Source organism: Fukomys damarensis, unplaced genomic scaffold (genome assembly GCF_012274545.1).
Source record: "Fukomys damarensis isolate Sample0158 unplaced genomic scaffold, DMR_v1.0_HiC HiC_scaffold_16, whole genome shotgun sequence".
Classification (NCBI taxonomy): domain Eukaryota; kingdom Metazoa; phylum Chordata; class Mammalia; order Rodentia; family Bathyergidae; genus Fukomys; species Fukomys damarensis.
Window position 1 is genome coordinate 48,868,523 of NW_022900928.1, and position 23,369 is coordinate 48,891,891.

Sequence of the window (23,369 nt, forward strand, 5' to 3'; positions counted from 1 at the left end):
CCGGCAGCCGCGGAGCAAGGACGGGGGAGCCTGGCCTCGCACGGGTAAGTGGCTGGCGATCCTTCGCCAGGGACCGCTCTCCGTGACTGCGCTGCCTCTCCAGCCACCCGGGGGTTCTGACACACTTGCTCGCGCGCAGCAGTCCATGCTGGCCACGTAGCAGAATGTAAAAACTGACAGAGGAGGCTTATTTTTTGCCGAAGTGCTGTTTTTCTCAGCTAAGATTTTATGTTGAAAAGTTGAAGCAAGAGTAAGTGTAATCTATTTATATATCTCAGGACACCAGTAAAAATAAGAGTAAACAATGCATACAGATAAATTAGAAGGTGTAAATGCCAGGACAGGATAAGGATGTTTCTACCACAAGAAAGTCACTGTTCAGAAGACAGGATGCTGTTCTCAGGTGCGGACTGGATGTCTGATGACTGAGCAGTGTGCTGGTGAGGGTACAGCCCAAATCACTGGGCATCTGGAAATGCAACAACTTGTTAAAATTCAACAGGGACGCTGCATAAGTGGAGTTCTGCAAAGTTTGGGGAACTGAGAAAGCAATACCTTGGATTATACTGAGCTTTTCTGTTTCTGGTAAATGTGTAGGACCAAGTTGATTAATATGAAAATATGCTCAGGAACGTGTTTTATTATGAAAACAGAAACACGCATATGTATGTATGTATATATGATCTCACATTAAGTTGTAACAACTTGGGAATGTTTAAGTGCTTTAAAAGATTTTATTTTGAAAAGAACAAGAATCCAGTACAAATTTTAGATTTCTTTTGTTTTTAAATTGTACAGTCCCTCATGCATGAAGAATACAATTCAGTGGGTTATTTGAATGCAGGTTTGGCAGCAAAACAACTTTTAACCTATTCTGTGAGCAATGCTTTACTTATGTGCAATTCATCTTTTTAATTTAAGAGAGATAAGTTTTCAGCAATTCTCTGTTTCTATCTTGATTCTGACTTTTATCTGTGGCAATAAGGATTTTAAGTGTTGGTGTTAATCAAGATACAAGATTTAAAAGCACAAAGTCAAATTTAAAAATTAATGGAAACATAATTGGTTACTACTGTATTGCAACAGAACGGAAGAAATGCTGATGAATATCACTGTGAGTTTAAGGTTCATCGTGGTTTTTATTATCTCTAAATATAAAGGGATTGCCATTATTAGAGCATCATTTCTTGAAAGGGCAGTACTCAATTTTGATCAGCTCACATATGTTTCTTTGCATATCTCCCTATTTCACGCTTACATCACTCTTAGGTTTTGTGTAAACCAATATTGAGCCCTAAACCTGACAAGCAAATTTGCCCTGATCAAATGGATAAAAATAAAATGACTGTATAAGAATGACCACATAAAATAAACGATTGAAGCAGATACATTACATGTAAACTAACTTATTCAAAGAAAGAACAAATTTCAGAGTTAAAGGTTTAAACAAATAGGAAATGTGGTATAAAAGCAATTGGAAATTAGCTGGGCTGGAATGTGAGAAGATAATAGTAAAGCATAATAGAAATAGGCAGTGAAATATTTATTACAATATAATTGCCAACGCTTTATGTAGGACATGTTGGGCCCCTTCAAATATTATTACTTAAAACTTTCAGAAACTGAGAAATGAAGAGAAAAATTGCTAATTTTAATTTCTTTCTGATGTCATAAAAAACTAAGTGGAAAGTTAGAATCCTTAAAATCTAGAATAAAGAACATTACCACAATGAGTAAATAAATGCTGCATTTTGCTTGTGAATTGTGAGGTTTGTGTACCAGGGTGCCTTTGGAAAACATTTGAAAAACTAAAGTTCTGGAATTTTCGATAGATGGCTGACATAGCTGAGCAATTCTCAAGGTGAGCAGAGGAAATTCAACTGGTATGTGGTCTAGAGCCCCATAGTCATTAGGTCAATAATTTAGAGACATAAACTAAAATCAAATCGTGAACATACACAGACATGTTTCTGTAAGAAAAACCATTACAAATTTGTTGCTTATGAAAATTTTCTGCAACCTTGTACTTAATTAAATGAACCTACTAGAAAAGAAACAGGCTTGCCTCTAGTATATTGCTTAAAATGTCTTTTTAAAAAAATTTTTTTACAACTTTCACTACCTGCAGGTAGAGGTGAGAATGTGATTTGAAACCAAAATTGACTTAGCAATAAAGACCAGAGGGTGTCAGTAAAGGAGAGGTCTCTGTGCATTACCAAAAGGAAAAATAAATACATAAATAAGGGATGTTAGGCTGGCCCAGGCATTTTGTGGTTTGTCTTACTTGAAAAAACAAAAGAAGATATATTTTGTGAAGATTAAAATTTTAAAGAGATGAAACTTGTCTACTAGTCTACATGACTAAAATAGTGCAAAGATGTGTTGACTGTATGTAAATCAGTTCACTAAAACAAAGTTTTATAGCAGAGTTTAGTGGCCTCACAGTCCATGAGAAACTATAATAGAATTTTATGAAAATGAACTATATAAAATATTTTAATTTGTTGAATTCACCTAAGTACATATCTATAAGCTTTGAGTTACATTTCGAAATACATTTTTTAAAACATTTTTACTAAGAGTTTGAAAGTTTTGTCTTAAATAGATCTGTATATTTATATTACCGAGTCTCTCAAAATTCCGACCTCAAGAGCTCAGGTTTATTTGTCTCTTATTCCTGAAGATATAAACATGAAATAAGAGTGCGTGTGTCTCTGTGGAATATGTTCCATGAACTTCTTAGCACTTTATAGCAGGAAAAGGATGGGTCAGAAGCTCAAAGCTATACCGTTCCTGCAGAGGTCTATTTTCTGAGCATTTGTGATCAATAACTATACTGGAGCCTGGTACATTTTCAAAAGTAATGTAGTATATAAAACACTCAACACTTAAGATTTACAGTTAAATACTGGTATGAACTATGCCCCGTCCCTATTCTTTCAATTAAGTTGTCCCATTTTAGAGTATTTGATTATTCCAATGCATATTTTTTAGGAGATTCTGATAAATGAAATATAATAAGTTATTGTTTTTACCAGACTCATAAACAGTATTTAGTAGTAAGTGATTTTCTTTTAAAATGACTAGAGTAAATTATTTTTTGGGGGAGTGTTGAGGTCTCCTAGAGGAGGGGACTCGGGGAGACGACCGTGGACACAATGAATGACCAAAGGCTGATGGCTAATGGCAAAGTTTATTTCTCACCCAGGGTCTTTATAGTACAGTTTCAAGGCCACACACAAAAGCATGACTATAGCAGTTTGTACGTATGAAATAACTAACAGATAAATGTAATATTCCATAAGAAATTATCTAAGTATATGAGTACATAAATTTTATTTTTATGTTCTAAAATGCTTCATTTTACTTTTGAAATTAAAAGGAACTTTTCTGAAATTCAACCACACATAAAGGTGACATTCAGTAAGTTTTACAACCTTTAATTTATTTCACCTAAGTTCTCCCATTGTACTTTAATACAAGTTTTTACTTTTGAGGATTAGCGTTTTCTGAGATATTGTTCTTCAGTCTCACTTTTGTGTGTGTGTATGACTTTGAGTTCTTTCAATGATAGCTCTAGAAGATATTTGAAAGCTAAAGCTTCATAATTCAGTTAATCGCTTTCTCCTATTTTCAGTACAGTTATTGCAGTTCATAAACTAATGAATGAGCATTTCTTTTTTTTTTTTCTTTATTTTTGAGATAGGGTCTCATTATGTAGTTGAAACTGACCTGGACCTTGCTAGGTAGCCCACAGCTCACAGCAATCCTCCTGCCTCAGCCTCCCGAGTGCCTGGATTTCAGGTGTGCGCCACCACACCCAGATTTTGAATGAGCATTTCTAATACTAAAATAACCACTTCATTAAAAGTTAGCACAAATCTCATGAGTTATTCACAGTAAATAAATTGTGAGAAGATGTAGGAAACAGTGAAAAAAATCATACCATTATGTGTTGAAGAGGACCTTCTAGAGCTCCTGTTTTCACTTATTCATCATAAAGATGCATAAATGGTGATATAAAGAGGTGTCCAATGTTATAATCAATGAAAACATGAAATTAGAACCTGGTTCTTTTAAATTTTTATATCAGAACATTTTCTATTTTATATTCTTTTTACTGTAAAATATTTCAGTTATTTGCATATTTGTTCAAGTCAATACCTGGACCCAGTATATGTAAATTCCCTGTTGCCTCTGTTTATTAAACATTGTATTTTAAGATATGAAAATTTAATATCTAATTATGGTAACACAGGGAAAATCACTGTATTCATATTCTCTTAACCTGAATTTGAATTTACTGCTAGATATGAACTTTTTCATAGTGAACATGGTATGCAAACAAAACCTAAATCATAACATATATATGGCTTTTTTAGCCATGGGTTGTGGCACATGCCTGTAATCCCAGTATTCAGGAAGCTAAGGCAGGAGGATCGCTGTGAGTTTGAGACCAGCTGGGGCCACATAGTGAGTTCCAGGTCAGTATCAACTACATAGTGAGACCCTGTCTCAAAAAAGTAACAAATAAACAAAATAAATAAATAAATAAATAATAATAATAATAAAATTTAAGAAATAAAAGCTTTTTGGTGGCTTGAATTAAAAAAACATGGGAAGCTTCTGAGTATTATAATCAGTTAGGAAATGGGACAAAAGTGATTTTTCTGCTATATGTAAACACTCATTTCTTTTATTAATACTTTTTTCCTTCCAAGTAGGAATTGGCTTTTATTTTTTTCAGTAAAGGATACTCAATAGGACACTGAATAAAACAGAAAATCAATGAGAAATATGGATGAAAAAAATTTAGAGTGTATGGGCAAGTTTTGAGTAAGTCTTAAATCATGAGCTTCTTTAGTGTAATAATTATCTTAGAACATCTTATAAAAAGACAGAAAATAATTTCTTAGAAATATATATGTCTTGCTTTGAAATGCAAATATAACCTTGTGTAAATTCTAGTTTTATGTTATACAATTAAGAAAGTTAATAAAAAGCAAATTTGAGTTTATTGTATTAACATTGCATCTGAACCAGTATTCATCTAAACTTAGTCATGCTGTATGAATTACCCTAGATTAAATGTATAAGCTAAAAATTCTTCAGTAGAACTGAACATCATATATAATAAATCATATCACCAGAGTGTAAATAAGTAAAAAGTAAGTTAGATAATGTTGGGATTTCTGGTAAAACATCATCTTTATAGATGATTCCTCTTAAAACTTTAATATTCAAATTATAATGAGTTTCTTTGTGTCACATGAATTCAAAATTTAAGCCTCTCTTTTTGTTTAAATATGGAATATCTTGTCATTTTGGGACAAGAGTAATATAGATGCGGTAAAAGGCTGTGTTTGAAGATGAATGTCTTATCTGAGCTCTTTTCTACTCTAGAAATGTAATCAAATTTTTCAAATAAGACTAATAAAAATACACATTCTCCAACATAATTGAATAGTCCTTAATATTCCTTGCATTCTTTTCTTTTGATATTTACTTTTCTAAAACTTACTTTGAATTCTTTAATAATTCTTTAATATTTTCACAAAGTAGTAATTGTAATGGAAAAGAATAATGTATTGAGATTTAAGTTAAATAATCCAGATATGATTTTATGAGAGTTTACCCTCTTGACTGTGTTAAAATCATATGATGGTGTGATTTTGTTTTTTATTCTTTAATATCACTTTTTGTATGTACCTCCACGAGTAAAATTAATGACAATCACTTATTTATTTATTTATTTATTATTTATTTTGGGGAAATTTTGAGACATGGTCTCCGTATGCAGCCCAGGCTAGTCCTAAATTCACTGTGCAGCCTAGGCTGACCTTCAGTGCATGGAGATCCTCCTCCTGGCATAGTGTCCCAAGTGCTGGGATTACAGATGAGCACCACCATGTCCACCTTACTTCTTTTCATATTTAAAGCAATTTCTGTAGTAAATTACTCACCCGAAAATGGTGCACTATGGGCAGTTGTAGTATTAAAAATTAAACAATGTAGATACTTCAAAATTTAGTGTTGTAAAAAAGTACATAGGGAGATTGTGGCTGAGTGTGAAATGCACAGTGATTGAGTTATATGCAGCTATGTGCATATCTATGCATCAAATTTTCAGTAGTTCTCTTTTAGAGACCACTGCTATTTTTCCCCTGCTGAATTTTGACTGATCCATGCTAGCCTTGGTTCTCTTAATTGCTGCATTTACTGCCTACAGCCTATGTTATTTAGAAGTAACTTTGGTTCTGTGATTCACCTAAGCATTTTAAATGAAAGCCGTGTTTCTCTGTATCTCATTATGATGCTAACTTTAGTATCTTAAAGGCATCAAGTCTCTGATGATACAGCTGAATATGGAATAAAACAAGTACGGCTGAGATATTGTGAGAAAAACATAATTGCTATATGTTGCTATATATAGTTTTGATTTCTTTTAGTTATTAAGAATAAGATGTTAATACTGCTGATCAAATTTGTTTTACAGGGTAGATTACCTGTGAAACTAAAGACATTTTATTAACAGGAACCCTTTCAGTTAGCAGTAGTTCTAATAATAGAAAAACAGATTAGTAAATATTATTTTAATAACTATAATAGTATATTTGACGTAAAGCAGTATGGATCAAACATTTCATATTTCAACTTTAAGGTTCAGTTTAGCACTACAGTTATTAGCTGAGTAATCTTGGATAAGTGAATTAAACTTCAACATGCAAAATGGAGCTGATAGCTGACTGTCATTCAGTTTTGATAATATATAAGATAAATCTACTTAATGGTGAAATGATGACAGTGTTAGAAATATCAACATATTAAGATTGGGAAGAATATTTTATTTTAGTCCAGTTCTCATTTTAACATATAATCTTATCTCTCCATCAAAATATTCTATTTTTTAAATGAGGAATAATTCTGCCCTAAGTGTGGAAGGGGATATTAGCATCATTATAATATGAGCACTTAAAGATGGTCCTGTGTATGATCTTGTATTTAAATTATTTGTTTACATAGGAATTTTTATAAACCTGGAGGGTGATACCCTTTGCTTTTGGAAATACAAGCGAAGGGCAAGTATTGATCCTTGATGATACAAAGAGGTAGAAAAATGTTTGGTCAGGGTACAGCTTAATACAAATCTCAAGCAAATACACTAATGAGCATAACTATAAATTGGTCATACATTCTGAGAATGTTGTGGAAAAGGAAATACTCTCAAGGGATGCAATAAAATGATCCTCCAGAGAAAATGAGGTCTTAAAACTTGAAGGACATTTAAATAATAGATTGACAAAGAATAATATTCATTTAGAGGGCAGAGAGACCGAAAGGAAGCAAATGTGTAGAAGGAAGTAGGAATGTTAATATGCAAAGTGAGGAGTTAAAAATTTATAAGATGAAAAAAATGTAGAAGATTTTGAGAGACAATTGAAAATCAGGATTTTGTTCAGAAGAAGATAACATTATTCCATAAAGATTAGCTTGTATTCAACATGTTTCAATCTCATTTTTTGCCCCCTTACTGTGACTTAGACAAGTTAGTTTTTCTCTTCTTCAATTTATTAATCACTAAATTTAGAAAATTAAAATAAATATATTTAAATGATTTTTTCAGGTTTTGATCTAGTATGAATTTATTGCTCATGTAATATAAAGGTTTAATAAGAAGGAAATTAAAAGAAATATAATTCTAGGGGTTGACAGCTGAACCTAGCATAAACTGCATCAAACAGTACATTAAAAAAAAATTTGACAGCATGCATGGCATATGGGAATTTGCATTTGTTAAAATCAGGTTTAAACCTGACTCCGTTACCTCCCTGTGTTTCCATTAGTGATACAGTAACCTTCCTAAGATTCCTTTTCTTTTCCTGTAGAACAATAACATTAACTATTCTACACCCTTATAATTTTTTGGTAAGAAGAAAATGAGAGTGTAGGTTTAGAAATAAAAATTATTTTCTTTATTTCTTTACGTCTACATACCTATGAGATCTCTTTTTATCTTTAGCATTTTTAATGTGGAAAAGTCATGAATTTTCTATAAAGTGTACTATCACAATAATTTTTCAAGTATGAAGAAAATAACTTACTTCAATAGTAGGAAAATATATATTCATCTTCTTTGCTGATTTTGACATGATTTCTTTTCATTCACACATTAAAAGCGATCATTTATTTTTGCTAATTTTTACTTTGTTTTTGTTTCTCCCTTAAAAATGAAGTTTTTAGGCCCGGGGATTTAGCTCAGTGGTGCTGCCACCTGCTTTGCAAGTCCTAGGACCTGAGTTCCATCCCCAATATCTAAAAAAATAGGAAGAAAGTTTTTAATGTTCCTTTGCAAAGTTATTTACAGCATAATTATATTTTGCAAGAAAAGGAGCATACTTTGAATACCATGCGAGAGAAAAATGGTGGAGACAACATCCATTCAGTCATTACGTTAAAATTTGTATTGCTTTGTTATTTTTAAAATTAATCTTAACAAAGTGATTTGTGTTGCAAATGTGTTTTACAATGCTACTTTGTTAAAACAAATTAAATATTCCCTTTTAGATAGTGAATTGTTGGACTGCTGCCTACCTCACAAAGGCAAGGGCCCTGGGTTCCATACCTGGTACCAAAAAACAAACAAACAAACAAACAAGCAATACATAGCGAATTGTCTTGGGATTTCAGAGAAAAATAAATTTATTTAATTTCACTTTGAAAATGTACCATATTTTTCTACAAGTGATATTTAGATATACTTCTATGATACTTCTGTTTTGGTTTGATTTTGACTGGCAACTTCAGCTACAAGAATTATAAAAGTATATTATTATTTATTTGGTAAATAATATGCCACTTTTTACATTTCATATTTGTAATTACAACCTCTTTCTCAAATACTGACTATCCTACTGCTGCAAATGATATAGAATAATAAAAAGTAGAAGAGATAAGTATCACATAAGAATAGTCGCATTCAAAAATATGTGTGACAGATTATCAAGCATAGGGGTAATTGGATTGAGAGAAAAAAAAGCAAGGTGAAGTAAGGCAGGAATGCAGACAGGAAAGGAATTGCAAAGTAAATAATTTTATATTGTTCAGTGCAATACTGATTAAATAAATATGTCATGAGCTAGTAAAAACCTTAGATATTTCATTTGCAACAAAATTGCTTTTTTTCTGAGTGTTTGTCTTTTAAGATAGTAATTTTTCTTTTCTTTTTTGGTACCAGGGATCGAACTCGGGTCCTTGTGCTTGCAAGGCAGGCAGCAGAACCACGGAGCTAAATCCCCGTCTAAGTTAATAATTTTTAGGATATGGATATTTAATGTACTTCTCCAGGTTTAGTTTTGAAATATTGACTATGCAATATTAGCGTATATTTGCTGAGATGAATATTAATTGAAAGGAAAATAACCTAGTGATCTTATTTTCTATTTCTATTGCTTCTCTACATTTTTCATGGATTAGATGTCACATGCAAAATAGGATGTAAAGATGTGAAACTATCTTAATGCATTTTTCCAAGTAACCTATTCTAAAGTTATTCTTTTGATAGTGTTCATAATTAACTAATGATTAAGTTGTCTCTGTCAGACAGATTTTCTTCTTTACTTGAGGCAATCATTTTCTTACTATTTCTATGAGGAAAGAGATAAACCCAGGAAAAATAGATACATCATCTTATTAATCTTTTTTCCTTAATAATAGTGCAGACATCATGTTAAGGATTGATATGAAGAATTTGTTTTGAGAAATAAAAAGAAAAACTTCATAATTTTCCTATCACCCTTCATTCAAAAGGTTAAAGTTGTATGAATGGCTTCAAATATGATGTTCAGCTTTTTTTCTGTTAGAATGCAAATGATTGGGTGTGTTATTCTGTTAGAATGCAAATGATTGGGTGTGTTATAAGCTTGAAGACAACATGATAATGTATATCTCACAAATCAAAGCACTGATTGAATAAAGGCTGTTGCCTTCATCTCTTTTTTATCCCAATTATGGAATTGCAATGAGCAGTATAAAATGCAATGAATAATACGTTATTTTATTGTACCTCAATTCCTTTTTCTATTCATCTGTCTGCTTCAGTTGTTTCCATATCTTGGATATTGTGACTACTGCAATAAAATGAGAGGGCTGGCATCTTTAGGTGATTTCATTTCTTTTGGGTATATACCCAGAAATGGGATTGCTGGGTCACATGGTGTTACCGATCTTTTTAGTATCCTTTATATTGTTTCCCATGATTGCTAGCCTAGCATAATCCTCTCTAATTGTATATAGAGTTTCTGTTTTCTTAATAGCTTTCCCAAAACCTTTTTTCTCTTATATTTTTGACAAAATCCATCTTAATACGTGTGTGATCATATCTCATTGTGATTTTGACTTTCACTAATGATTAGTGATGTTGAACACCTTTTTTTATATTCTCATGGCGATTTTTTCTATTCTCTTTCAAGAAGTATCTGTTTAGTCCTTTTATGCATTTTTAACATCAGCTTTTTGAATAGACTAAGCAAGGTAACTATATGAGATAATGGATTTGCTGAAGTGTGGTTTATTACTTCATTAGGTATATACACATCTAAGTCTCAAGTTTTTCAGCTAAAATATATATAGTAAAAATAAACATTTTTTTATAATTATTACTCCCCAAAGAATATAATAAAAACTGAATCTTCCTCCTAGCATAGGCCTCCAGTTCCACCCCTCAGCAATACCCATCATTGTATGTTTTAATACAGTGGAGTGCATACATACTGATTAAAAAGATATCTCATTTTTAACACAGCAGACTAGTCCAAGATAAACATATAATGTGAATTAGTCTCTTACTGAATTTGTTTATCAATTTATTTCTCATGAGAACATAAATATGCAATGAAAATTATTATGCACACCTTTTTGTGTAAGTACGAGTAGATGTATAAATAAAATTGCATATTAAAGTTTTTGGTTTAAACGTGTGAATGCATATTTAAATTTTTTGGTTTACTGCCAAATTACATTCCCCTGGGATGGTACCAGTTAACACTTCCAATAACAGTGTATCGGAATGTTTGTCTCTTTGTACTGTAGCTGACATGGTGTATTATCAAACTTCTTGTTTTATGCCAATAGAATAGATAAAATAATTGTAATTTTGTTTTAATTTATACCTCATATTTATAACATCTTTTTATATTGTTTATTAAACAGTTTTTCTTAATTTAATGTTCTTATGCATTCCCCAATTTATTTCTATTAAGTTGATTTTTCCTACTCCTTTTATATATTAGCAGAAACTAAGAGAGAAGGAGCAGCAATAAGTCAATTAAAAATAATTGAGGTCATTGCCAAATTTTCTAAGAAATAAAATGTGTACTTGTGATGAGATATTTGTGTAATGATCAGTTTCTTTCTCCCACCATTGTAAGCAAAAGATCCAGTGGATTTGCAACAAAGACAAGACCATTCTACCTGTGTAGACCCATAAAGGCTTAAACCAAAGGCAAAACCATGCATAAAAGAGTGCTTCTGGGATTCAAACTAGCTTTCCAAATTATATTTAGCAACACTGGAGTAGGGTGGCTTTCAATGGAAACACTTGTATCTAGTCAGGTTCTTCTCCCTCTATCCTTGAATAAATCAATTGTTCTGATGGAATAATATTTCAAAAACTCATTCTCATCCTGACATTTCTTAGCTTAGAAAGCTTTAATAATTCTTCCATTTATAGAATATAGTTCAGATTCCGTAGTGTTTGAGGAATTTCACAGTAGTCCTTTAGGAGCTAATTCTAGGCTGTTCTGAGACTGTAACAATTCACATAGTGTGGATTGAGTCATAATCTACTAAAATATTTCATAACTTTTCCCCTCTGTGTACCTTTTGCTGACTTCACATATTCTGCCAAAAACAATGCTTCCAGATATCTTCATGTAAAAATTAACTTTTTACCAGGAGATGGAATGTGTTTTGGTCATTTTTATAAACTTTTTCTAATATAAATCCTGAAAAATTTTTAGTTAAAAGTGTTCTTTAATTTTCTAAATACATAGTGCTCAAAGCAACATAATGTATAAGTGATGTGTACATTAAAACTATTGTTATGGGAAAACATTAACTTTAGTGTAGAACAACAGAGGGTGTTCTCAGTTAACGTTCTTACACCTTTGCAGAGATTGTGGTGTGGACTTTGAACTGATGACATCAATTGTCTGAATTGTCTTTTCCAAACTGTGATGAAGAAAACTTGTATACTATTGAAGAAATCATGAAAAAATTTTATTTAAATTTAAGATGAGTGATTTGCCGGACTTTATAACAGTTCTGTTGCTTATTATAAAATATGCAATACTATTACCAACCATGAGCGATATATTAACTTTTTTCCTTTTTTACAAAAAATGAAATTTCAAAACATAATAAATAACAATAGTTAATATACTGTGTATTATAATCTTAAAAATAGCTACTAAGAATACAAGGAATTGACAGTTTTACTTCTGCTGAAGTATAGATATTTTTTCATTTATACATGACATACATCCAGCTCTTCCACAAAATTAAAACTGTAAATACAATTAAATCAGTTATATATTATTTTGCAACTCATTTAAAAATAATATACGAGAGTTTTCTAATGAACAATATTTTGTAGAATATATTTAGATCTTCGCAGTGAACCTCAAATAGCACTGACAAACACAATATTTCATATGGAAATAAAGTATAAACCTAGTTGTTCCAGTTATCAGATAATTCTTTTCCAATTAAATTAAAAATTAGCTAAAATGTCATATTACTCTGTTAGATACCGAAGTTATACAAAAAATATAAATCGATTTTAAATAATTCTCAGAGAGCTATTGGGTTAAGTGTTTAAAATCAATCCTGATTATTCTGCTCTTAAACATAAAGTGTTATTGTATTCTCATGTATATTCTGATAACTGGATTAAAAATAGAGTCCATGAACTCAATGTCAAATGTTTATACTGAAGCATCAACAATACAAGATGTGTATAAGAGAATAAAAAATAGAAGAATGAAACTTCTAAAGAGAAATTGATTTTAACAATCCAAAGGTGTTTTCTACCTTTTTAGATCATTGACTTTTTTAAAGTCAGGGAACATGATTTTACTCCTTTATTCCTCTCCTGCTTCTCTTTTATCTAAGACACCATTCTCTTAAACTGTTCCTTTTGAACAAAATGTCTGTGTTATCAATGGAAAATGCTACCGAAGTACAGAAAGAATGCACATTCTTATTTTTTCCAATACTAGACAAACTCAGAAAAGCCATGCTACTATTCATTGTATTTTCTTTGCCTCAGTAGGAAACACTGAAAATAAAAACAAAATCAAAGGCCAGTACTTCCCTTTGAGATAAAGGGAAAATAAAGAGTTTGCAGCATCAAACACAGAGATACTAGCTGGGGTCACTTAGATTATGGAGCTGCATAATTAAAATCACCTACTAATCTGTGGGACTTTACGGAGATGTTAGGCAATTGCTTAACAAGGAAAAGGAAGAAGGAGTGTGTGTGTCTGCTTGTGAGCACAGAATCCAAAAGCAGAAAAGAAACTTTTGGCTGCATTAGCTTCTGTGGTCCTTATATTTAAAAATGGATAGCCTGAAGGAATCGGCAGTACCTTATCAAACATTTAAAGGAATGTTATCCTGTATTTTTAAACTTCTACACGGAAACTCCTGAGGTTTTTATATAAAAAAAAAAAACTACAGCATCTTAAAGTACAAGAAAATACATTTTAATAGTCCTTAAATACATTTCATATATCCATTTTAATTTAGGCAATGGATTGGGGGGGTGAAGATGGACACATTAATTCTGCATTTGATTTCACGTTTTCACAAGGCTTATGCTAGTTCAGTAGAGACAATTGTGTGAAAGTCTTTTCTGGCAACGGGGATGGCGTCGGAGTTTGGACACCTTGAGCTATTTTGTCAAGTTGCCACCTAGAGAGGGGAAAATGCTGGAGATAGAGGCAATGTTGATAAAGAATATACAAATTTGACAGAAAGATAAATAAGAATGTCATGAGAGAACCTAAGGTGTTTTCATACTGTATTCAGACCAGTGGGTTTGCACCCAAATGCCAAGAGATGTTCAAAGACTGAATATGTATCTCAAAGTATTAGTTATAGCAATAACTGCTATAGCAGGTATTTATATATAATAATTCTACATGTTAAATATGCATTATTAGATATGAGATAAAGTAACAGCACAGATATTGTGTTTGATACACATTATTCTAATTTTTATATTACCTGTTAGTCATATGCCACATAATATAAATTTTTAAATCTTGAGCTATAAAAATTCAAAGAGATATTATGTTTGTGCAAAAGTAAAAGTAAAAATTTAGTACAATTCAATTCTGCCTAGGATTATTTGCTCTTTATATGTACAAGATAAACTGATACAGCATTTGTATGCCATATGTCCATTTTTAAATATTAGCAGTGAATCAAGTTCACTCTGAATGTTTTATTCATAGAGCAAAACCTCACAATATTCATTAGTTGAACGTTTTGCTGATATATAGTCTGCATTACATTGTGTATATATATATATATATATATACACACACACACACAATTAGTTGAATTTTGCTGATATATAGTCTGCATTACATTGTGTATATATATATATATATATATACACACACACACACACACACATATATATATATATATATAAAACCACTTTTTGTGCTCTTTCAAGTCTAAAACAGTATTACAGTTCTTTAGTCACAATTTTTATTAATCTGTTTATTTATTATAATATTGAAGATAGAACTCAGGCTTTTGCACTGAGGTTCATCTCCAGCCCGCCTCCCCTTTTTTTTCTTTAAGATGCTTTTTTAAGTGAGGTCTTGACATGTTGCCCAGGCTGGATTCAACTTTACAACCCTCCTGCCTCAGCCTATAAGAAGGCTGAGATGATAGGCATGTGGCACCATGAATGACTGGTTAGAATTTTTGAGCTCAATAGAAAATAAAAACCCTACAGAGTATAAATATAAGGTATACCTAAATATACCAAAAAACTCAATAATTCTTTAAAAAATTAAAGTGTTACATACAAAAGAGACGAAATATAACTATTTTAACTTTAAACTGCTATTCTCAAATGTTGAACCTTTGTATTTATTCAATGAGAACCAAAAGAGAATAAGACTATAAACCTGGTTTCAACTTGAATTTTCAGTGTACCAAGTTATAGATAAAGACTGAATTCTAAGAACTTTTAAAATTTTTCTTATAAATTTTGCCTTTTCAAAACTTTTTGTCTCCATATTTGCTTTTATTCATTTTTTTTTCCATCTTGTTGCCTTCACTCTTTCAATTTTTGCCTTTTTTCTTTCATCTCACCAGTTCTGTAACCTCCTTTCATTTGGCATAACACATAGACAAACTGGCAGGTACACTGGTATAATAAAAGTTAGATTTTCTTTTTAGTATTGCTTTTGCCAAAGCTACTACTCTCACACTTTCCTTCTCCTTCAGACTAATTTGCCTGACACTTTCTTGCTCCCTTCTGATGAAGACCTTTATTCTGTGGCCAAGAATTGCATTATACCTACTTACAAATTCCTTGAAAAGTAAAGCATGAGTGCCTGAATCCTTTAATGTTCTTTCATTCAAAGTTATTGCCCACATGAAGTATAGTTTTCTATTTAGTTAAATTTTATTTCTTTGTATGTTTTTGCAGAAGTTAACACTATACCTAGTTTCTCAGACATGCTAGACAAGCACTCTATCAATGAATGAAGTGTTGTTTTAGATATCCATGAATATTATGTTGCCTGAATTTGGCTGTAATAAGTAGCATAGAAACATCTCCTAATCTTTCAGTTTTCATCAGCGATAGAGAGATAATATTGAAATTATGGCGAATATACAAATGAGAGGCTATTATAAGAATTAAAGTTTATAATTTAATTTTGATGAGTTTGAGTCAAATGATTTAAATAATTTCCTGATAGGATTATAAGCCTTAACTCTAGCCATTGCACTTGCCTAATTTAAGAGGTGATAGTTTCACAAAAATAATATATTTTATATATAAAATAGCATCTCTCCTGCCTCATTAACTGTCACTGCTGTCCAATTACCCTGAAATGTTTCTTCGTCTTCTTATCCTGAATATCATCTAACTCTATTCAGGTCTAGACTATGACTTCTCTAGGAAAGGTGTCATTTAATTTGTGTTTCTTTCCCTTGAATTCACATTTCACAGTATGTAAGTGTTTGAACACCATTACAGTTTAAGTCAAGCATGTCCTCCAAAGCCTCAGGATCACACAGGAGGCATTTGGGGACGGTGATTAGAATACGGCGGTGCTGTGCTCATCAGCGGGTTGAGTCCGATACCCATCCCATCCTTAGCTGAATGTGCTGTTACAGGTAGAGAGATGCACAGAGGGTACCTCACTGGGTGCCTGACCTGGAAGTGCCTTCCGGGTCCCTCCCTTCCCTCTGGCTCCTGGATGTTATGATACGAGCAGTTTTCCTCTTCCAGGCCCTTTCACCATGCCTTTTCTCCCTTAAGATCCAATCAACTATGGATTGGAAACATGAGCCAAAATACCTCTCCAAGTTGCAGTTATTCATGATTGTGTTTCAGAGACTCGAAAGAGACTGAGGCCAGCATACACTCGGTCTGTCACATCTCTTTAAACATCTTTAAGGACTCTAATTTTATTTCATATGTTTACTAAGTAGCACAATACTTGGAATACAACAAGTGCTCAATAAATACATTTTGAATGAATGAATAAATGAATGAATACCTGTTCAGTTGGGATAAGTGTTCCATCTGACATTTTAGTATATGAGAAATCAGTGTTTTGTTATTGATCCCTGTAGCATGCTACTGTAAATCACAAGGATTGCTTTTTATACATTTAAATGTAATTTGTATTTATTAATAGCCAAATATGTCTTTGTTGTCTGGTCCATAACTATTCACCCATCTGCCTTCTATCTTCCATATAGGTATCTCCTTGGACCTTCAATTCATATTACTCAACTCTTTATGCTTTTAAAAAAGAAAGGACAATACATTTTAGGAAAGGAGTTAGGGAAAGGGAATATATTTCTCAAAGAATAGTTGCAAAGCTGACTTCCTAGAATGTTGCTAAGAATTAGAGAATTAAAACAAAAATGTCATAGGAATTAACTTCTAAATTTTGTTGTTTTTCCATATTGAATCAATTATAACTTGTACTATGAAAGATCAGATGTGATATACTAATCTGAAGAACACAGTAAAAAAGTATAATGCTTTATAATTCAGGAATGGGTATTTGATGTCAGTAACAAAGTAAAATAAATGATACTTACTAAAAAATGTAGTATATTTGTAGTTTGAAGAAAACTCACTCATGGGAAAATAATCCACTAAAATCCAGTAGAGTAATAAATTTAACTATGCTGCCATTGATAAGTGAGGTTTATCCAATAAGCAATGTGATTAGACTCAAGTACTACATGGAAAAGGGTAAGTAGGTGAATTATTACTCCAACAAAGCTCTGGCCAGTGGTAAGCTTCATGGAATGCATGCCCAGAAAGGAGCTGTGTGTGAAAAGATCTGGAAGTTAGTTACAAAAACCTAAGGAATGAGCATTTTAGTATTGTATGTGTTTATTGCAGAAGACTAGAAAAATTGTATACATATACATAGGTTATTTGAAAACATAGTGTACATTATAGATTAAACTTTAGTTCCTTTCTTGGAGAAGAAAACTATTTATAGATCTTGCTACATATTTAACAGAACTCCATTCTGATATATTGTTTATAAATAGTTTCCAAGTTCATTCAGCAGATAAGAAAATTACTTTGCATGCTAGCCAGGAATTTAAGCTAGGAAAGTTATAGTATCTTCATAATATTTGTTGTTTTTTTTTTTCACATTTACACAATACAACATCTTATGCAGCCCTCATATATTCTAGAAGATAGTAATACAGAATACTTCAAATAACAAAAATTTAATCTTACTAATAATGCAATGAGGTAATACAACTTGTCTATTGTCATACAATAAATTATTGTCAAATAGAACTGGAATTTACCATCAAGTCTCGTGCAGTTGAATATGCACATTTTGTCTCAGAATTGATTTCATAAAATGGAATTAACATAGTAGGAAGGAGTATTTTTGAAAGTCACTTAATGTTAAAGTTTATGCATAATAACCATAATAAATGTTTTATACTAAATCATGGACATCAGCATTCTAGCTTTTTATTTTCCTGTGATGAGAAAGAAAACCTTTTCATTTGAACAGAACAACTATTATTTTTAAGTGGCGACATCAAGAAGAATATAAATCCATATTGAAAACTTTTCCATATATTTGGAACCAAAAATTAGTGATATCAATAATATGAGCTAGTGTATATTTACAAATAATTAATTCTTTTATAGACTCTTATATTAATCTTCCAACCTAGCCTCTCATCCTATACAAGTGAAAAATTATCACATAAAATTATTGATATATTTAGAAATAGTAGGACATGAAAACAATCTTATTTGATTGTGATAAAAGCAGTAAAAATGTGTATACAAGTAGTATATGGTTGTGTCATTCGAAATAAGAGCATTTAGCTTGCAATGATGAAATTGATAAGCATCATTCGGTATATTATATAGATGTTTTCATATTGCTTTAAAATGTCCAATAATTAGCTGTATAATATTTTATTTCATCAGTTTCCAACAATTAGCATGGTAAAAACTCATTAAGAAATTCAACCATCTGAGCAATGAAAAAGGAATAAAAAAGATCAACTGCTCAGTTTTTGAATATATAAGATTTTATCCCCAAATTCAAGATTGAAGAAAAGAGCCTTAACAGTGGAAAAAAAGTAGAGCAAAGACTGATTTTCCATACTTCATATGCAGAATAAACAAGTACCTATTAAACAAGCTCTGATGACAGATATTGAAATATCTGGATATCTTTTTTGGACAATTATTTTCATTTTGAGTAGTTGTGCAAATTGATGTGTACTCTGGAAGGAGTACAACTTTCTTCTGTATAACTTGGGCATGTTAGCTTGTGTTTAACATATTCAAAATATGTGTTGAATATTAATCATTTTAATGAAAATACAGCATATTTCATTTATTAAAGGATAATTAGAAATAGAGCAAAATGAGCTGATTCACAGATGCATGCAGTGTGAAAGATCAAGATAATATAATTATATCCTAGTTTAAGCATTTTGGAATAACTTTACCTTTTACTTGCATCTTGGGCAGAAGGCTATGGCCAGTACACAAGCCAAATCTTAAAAGAACAGTAAATCAAACTAGAATATTGATACATAGATAAAGTTAATGGTGACACAAAACAGTAAAAGAATGGAGTGGCTTTACAATCTGGCCTGTCACGGTGGCTCATTTCTGTAATACCAGCACAATGGGAGGCTGAGGCAGAAGAATGTCAAGTACAGTCCAACCTGGGCAAATTAGTAACACCCTGTCTTCAAAAAAGGAAAGGGAGGTGGAAGTTGGGGGCTAGGGATGTAAAAGCTGCTGGGTTCAATCTCCAGTTGGCAAAAATAAACAAGCAAACACCCTTTATAAGTAGGTTTCAATAATACTATTTAGGCAGAACATGAATATCTTAATCCAAAAGTGATGTCATGAATCATGCTCATGTTATGACATATTGCTATAGTAAAATAATTCCAAATAACTAAAAAAATACTCATTAACTCATTTTTCAAAACTTAGCCTATATAAGCCAGGCATGATGGTGCATGCCTATAATCCCAGCACTCAGGAGGCTGAGGCAGGAGGATCGCTGTGAGTTCGAGACCAACCTGGGCCACATAGTGAGTGAATTCCACGTCAGTCTCAACTACATAGTAAGACCCTGTCTCAAAAAACAAACAAATCAACAATTACCCCATATAAGTGATTACATAATAAAAAACCTGATCCAGAATTCTCACTTAAATATTTCTACATTAATTAGTCAGAAAATGCTAATAGGAAATATATGTAGACTGATTATTCATAGTTCACTCACCTTCCGTGTGCTCTGCGGTCCCCTTTTCACATTACAAAGCATCACAATAAACTCAGTTTTCAGCTCTCAAGGTGTTCAGTTGGGAGAAGGCGTTTTCTGAGGAAAGAGTAGTGTACTGTGAAATCCTATATTATTCAGATAGATAAATTCAAAATGAATTTAATCTACATTAATAAGTGCTGTCATTGTAACATTAGTTACATACTAAACCTGCATCTTAGGCAAAGATGTTTTCATTTTGCTGAAATACAACAGATAGGTCCCTTCCTTCTATTTTCATTGTATGCTTTCTTTGTACAGACTTGGATTTAAAGGTCTTAACAACATCCTCGAAAATATTGATAGTTTCATGTAAATTGATAATTATTTTGACTTTTTGCAGCTGCTTGTGCTGCTGCCTCAACCAGCTCCTCCCACCTTCCTGGGAAGTGACTTGAGAAACATGGTAATAGCATGTACCATACCTACTCCACTGGAGGCAAGTCATCCGGATTCAAAATTCTGTTTCTATCTGAACAATTTATATTCTTTGTGCCTCACTTGTATCATCTGTACTGACCTGAATTACATAGTAAACTGAAGGTGACTTGTGAAATTTAAGCTTTAGCAGTTGACCTAAATATGTCAATTGACTTCACTGCGTTTGCAAATTCACTGAAGCTAAAAATAAAAAGTAAATACAACAAAATGTCAGATTTTAAAAGAAGGTCTTATGTTACCTTTTTATGCTTTTGGCTTATTTATTTTTCTTAGTACATGTTGGCAGTACATGATTACATTCCTTGTGTGGAGTTGTTACATATGCACAACACATCTTAATGCCCCTTTTCATCCTCTTTTCCTGCCCTCCCACCCACCTCCCTACCTGTCTTCATTCCTTTCTCCTTTCAGTAAGGTTTCTCACCCTAATCATATTATCTCTCTTTTGTTTTTCTCTGTGTTTAAAATTTGGGTTCTTCACATGAGAAGAACTTTGGACACTTAAGTTTGTGTTTCTGATTTATTGCACTCAGGATGCATCCATTTTCCTATGAATGGCTCTTTATCTTTCTTGATGGCAGAGTTCCATTGCATGTAAATACATTTTCTTTATCCATTCTTTTGTTGATGTTCATATAGGCTACTTCTAAGATTTAGGTATTGTTCATTGTGCTGCTATAAACATGAGTATGCAGATTTCACTGTAATATTGTTATCTTTAACTTTTTCTAGAAATTAGAATAGCTAGGTCAAATACAAGTTCTAATTTCTTTTTTTGAGAAATCTCCATACTGAGTTCCATAGTGGTTGTATATTACATTTCAAAAGTGACTTAAAGGAACACATTCTCCTTTACTGACCATGTACCTGTTGCACTGTTTCATGGATCTGTTACTCCAGGAGCGCAACCAAAATGTGTTCATCAATATGAATACATTAATTGTACATGGAAAATTATATGAAGTAAAGATTTATAAATTTCCCCCAAATAAAAAGCGGCAGCACAGAAGCAAATTAATAAGAGTATTTTTAAGTCCAGTTTGTATACTTCCTATGTGTATGGCTTCTATATTTCCCTACTGTATATTATATATAAATAAAACTGATCAAAGACTTTTTTTTTTTAATGCAAGGGATCAAAACCAAGGCCTTATTTATGCTAGGTATATGTTTCACTACTGAGCCACTTTGGCAGCCAAGATGGAAAATTAAGGATTGTTATATTGAAGTGGCAAGTTTTGTTACATGCTACAGTTCTTCTGGGAGGATGGAAGGCACATGAGGAATCCCAGAGACAAAGTGTAGAAGAAGCTTTATTCTAAGTGTAGAACGAGCTTTATTCTTAGTCCTGGTAGGTCAGCCTAGGTTCACACACCAAGAGACCAACCCCCGCTTTGGGGTTGAGTAGGTTATACTCTCCAGAGGGGGTGGGCTTGCAGGAGTTACAAAGGTACAAGTAATACAGGCCCACCAAATTCATTGGCTATTAAGTATTACAGACAGCAAGCTCAGCTCACAGAGTTGCACCTCATTTACATTTGATGGGGAGATAACCAAACTGTTTGAGACCAAAGAAAATTTCGAGATGCTTGAGAGGAAGTGCCAGGCTAGGCAAGCCCAGACATGTTGAGGGCCTGGAGCAAACCTTTCTGTAAATCTGGCTTTAGCTGCAGAGAAGCACATTCCCCCTTCACTATCCCTATATATGGCACTGATTTTTTTTTGTTTGTTTATTTCCTGTTATTTTTTTTAATAATAAAGTCTTGCTTGTTCTCTTTATTTCCAAAGAGTGCCTGATTTTGTAATGCTAGTAAATGAAGAGTCTTATGCAGTGATTTAGTTTCTATAACTACTTTTTGTTTTATAGAAAACAGCCATTAATTGAAAACTAGTAAACTGGAAATCTGGGTCCACTGCAAGACAGTGAGTAGAGCACAATCTTGAAGAATGTGATGACTTTTGTAATTCTAGAGTACTGAGAATTATTAACAAATGTGCATCTCACTGACTAAATGTAGAAAGAAAACATGTTAGTAGAAAGAAAAGCAGAAAATGAGATTGTGAGATGAATATATATTATTACAATTCTAATTTGATTGGTAAACTAAGTCAATTTAAAGTTTTTTTGATGTTGAAAAGCAATAAGAAAAAGATGAAATAATGGATATATTGCTTAAATAATAATTTATAAATGATTTATAATGGATTTAGCATTTAAAAAATATGAACCTTTAAACTTTAATTGAGTGAAGAATATCATAGTCTTTATTTAGATTAACAACTCTTGGTATTTTTCAGAACCACCACACTATTATTACACTGAATATTTCAAAAAGATAAACATGCAGAATAAGAAATTCAACATTGAAGGAAATAAAATTTATTCTCAAATTGAAATAATAAATCTAAATGTAATATATGAACACACAATAAGTTAACTGGTTTTCTCTGAAGAAAAATATGCTCTTTAACGATAATATATTTCTAAATGTTGGTAATATAGTTAATTATATTAATTTATTGCATCAATTTAGCAATTAATAAATTTTATTAGGTTCTCAATTTTAGGATTTTTATTTCCATCCCAAGATATTATCTTAAGATGAAAAATGAATATATACTATAGTAATATAAAATAATGTTTTTTTCATGTTACTTGTGACATATTTAAATAATAGATTGCTCCCCTAAATGCTGTATGCATCAACTATTAATATTGTGCCTGGTTATGTTAATATGTATATATGAATACATGTATCTTATATATCTATATCACATCTGTAGATGAAGGTTGGTATCATGTTTATTTATATATAT

At 31.8% G+C, this 23,369-nt stretch overlaps 1 protein-coding gene across 1 annotated transcript in view; it reads left to right on the forward strand.

The window, feature by feature from the left end:
- Positions 1-23,369, forward strand: part of Cntn5 (contactin 5) — a 1,105,367-nt gene continuing 1,081,998 nt past the window's right edge. Inside the window, exon 1 of the mRNA XM_010642035.2 lies at positions 1-44. The gene's annotated coding sequence lies outside the window, so the exon portion shown is untranslated. The remainder of the gene's footprint in view (positions 45-23,369) is intronic.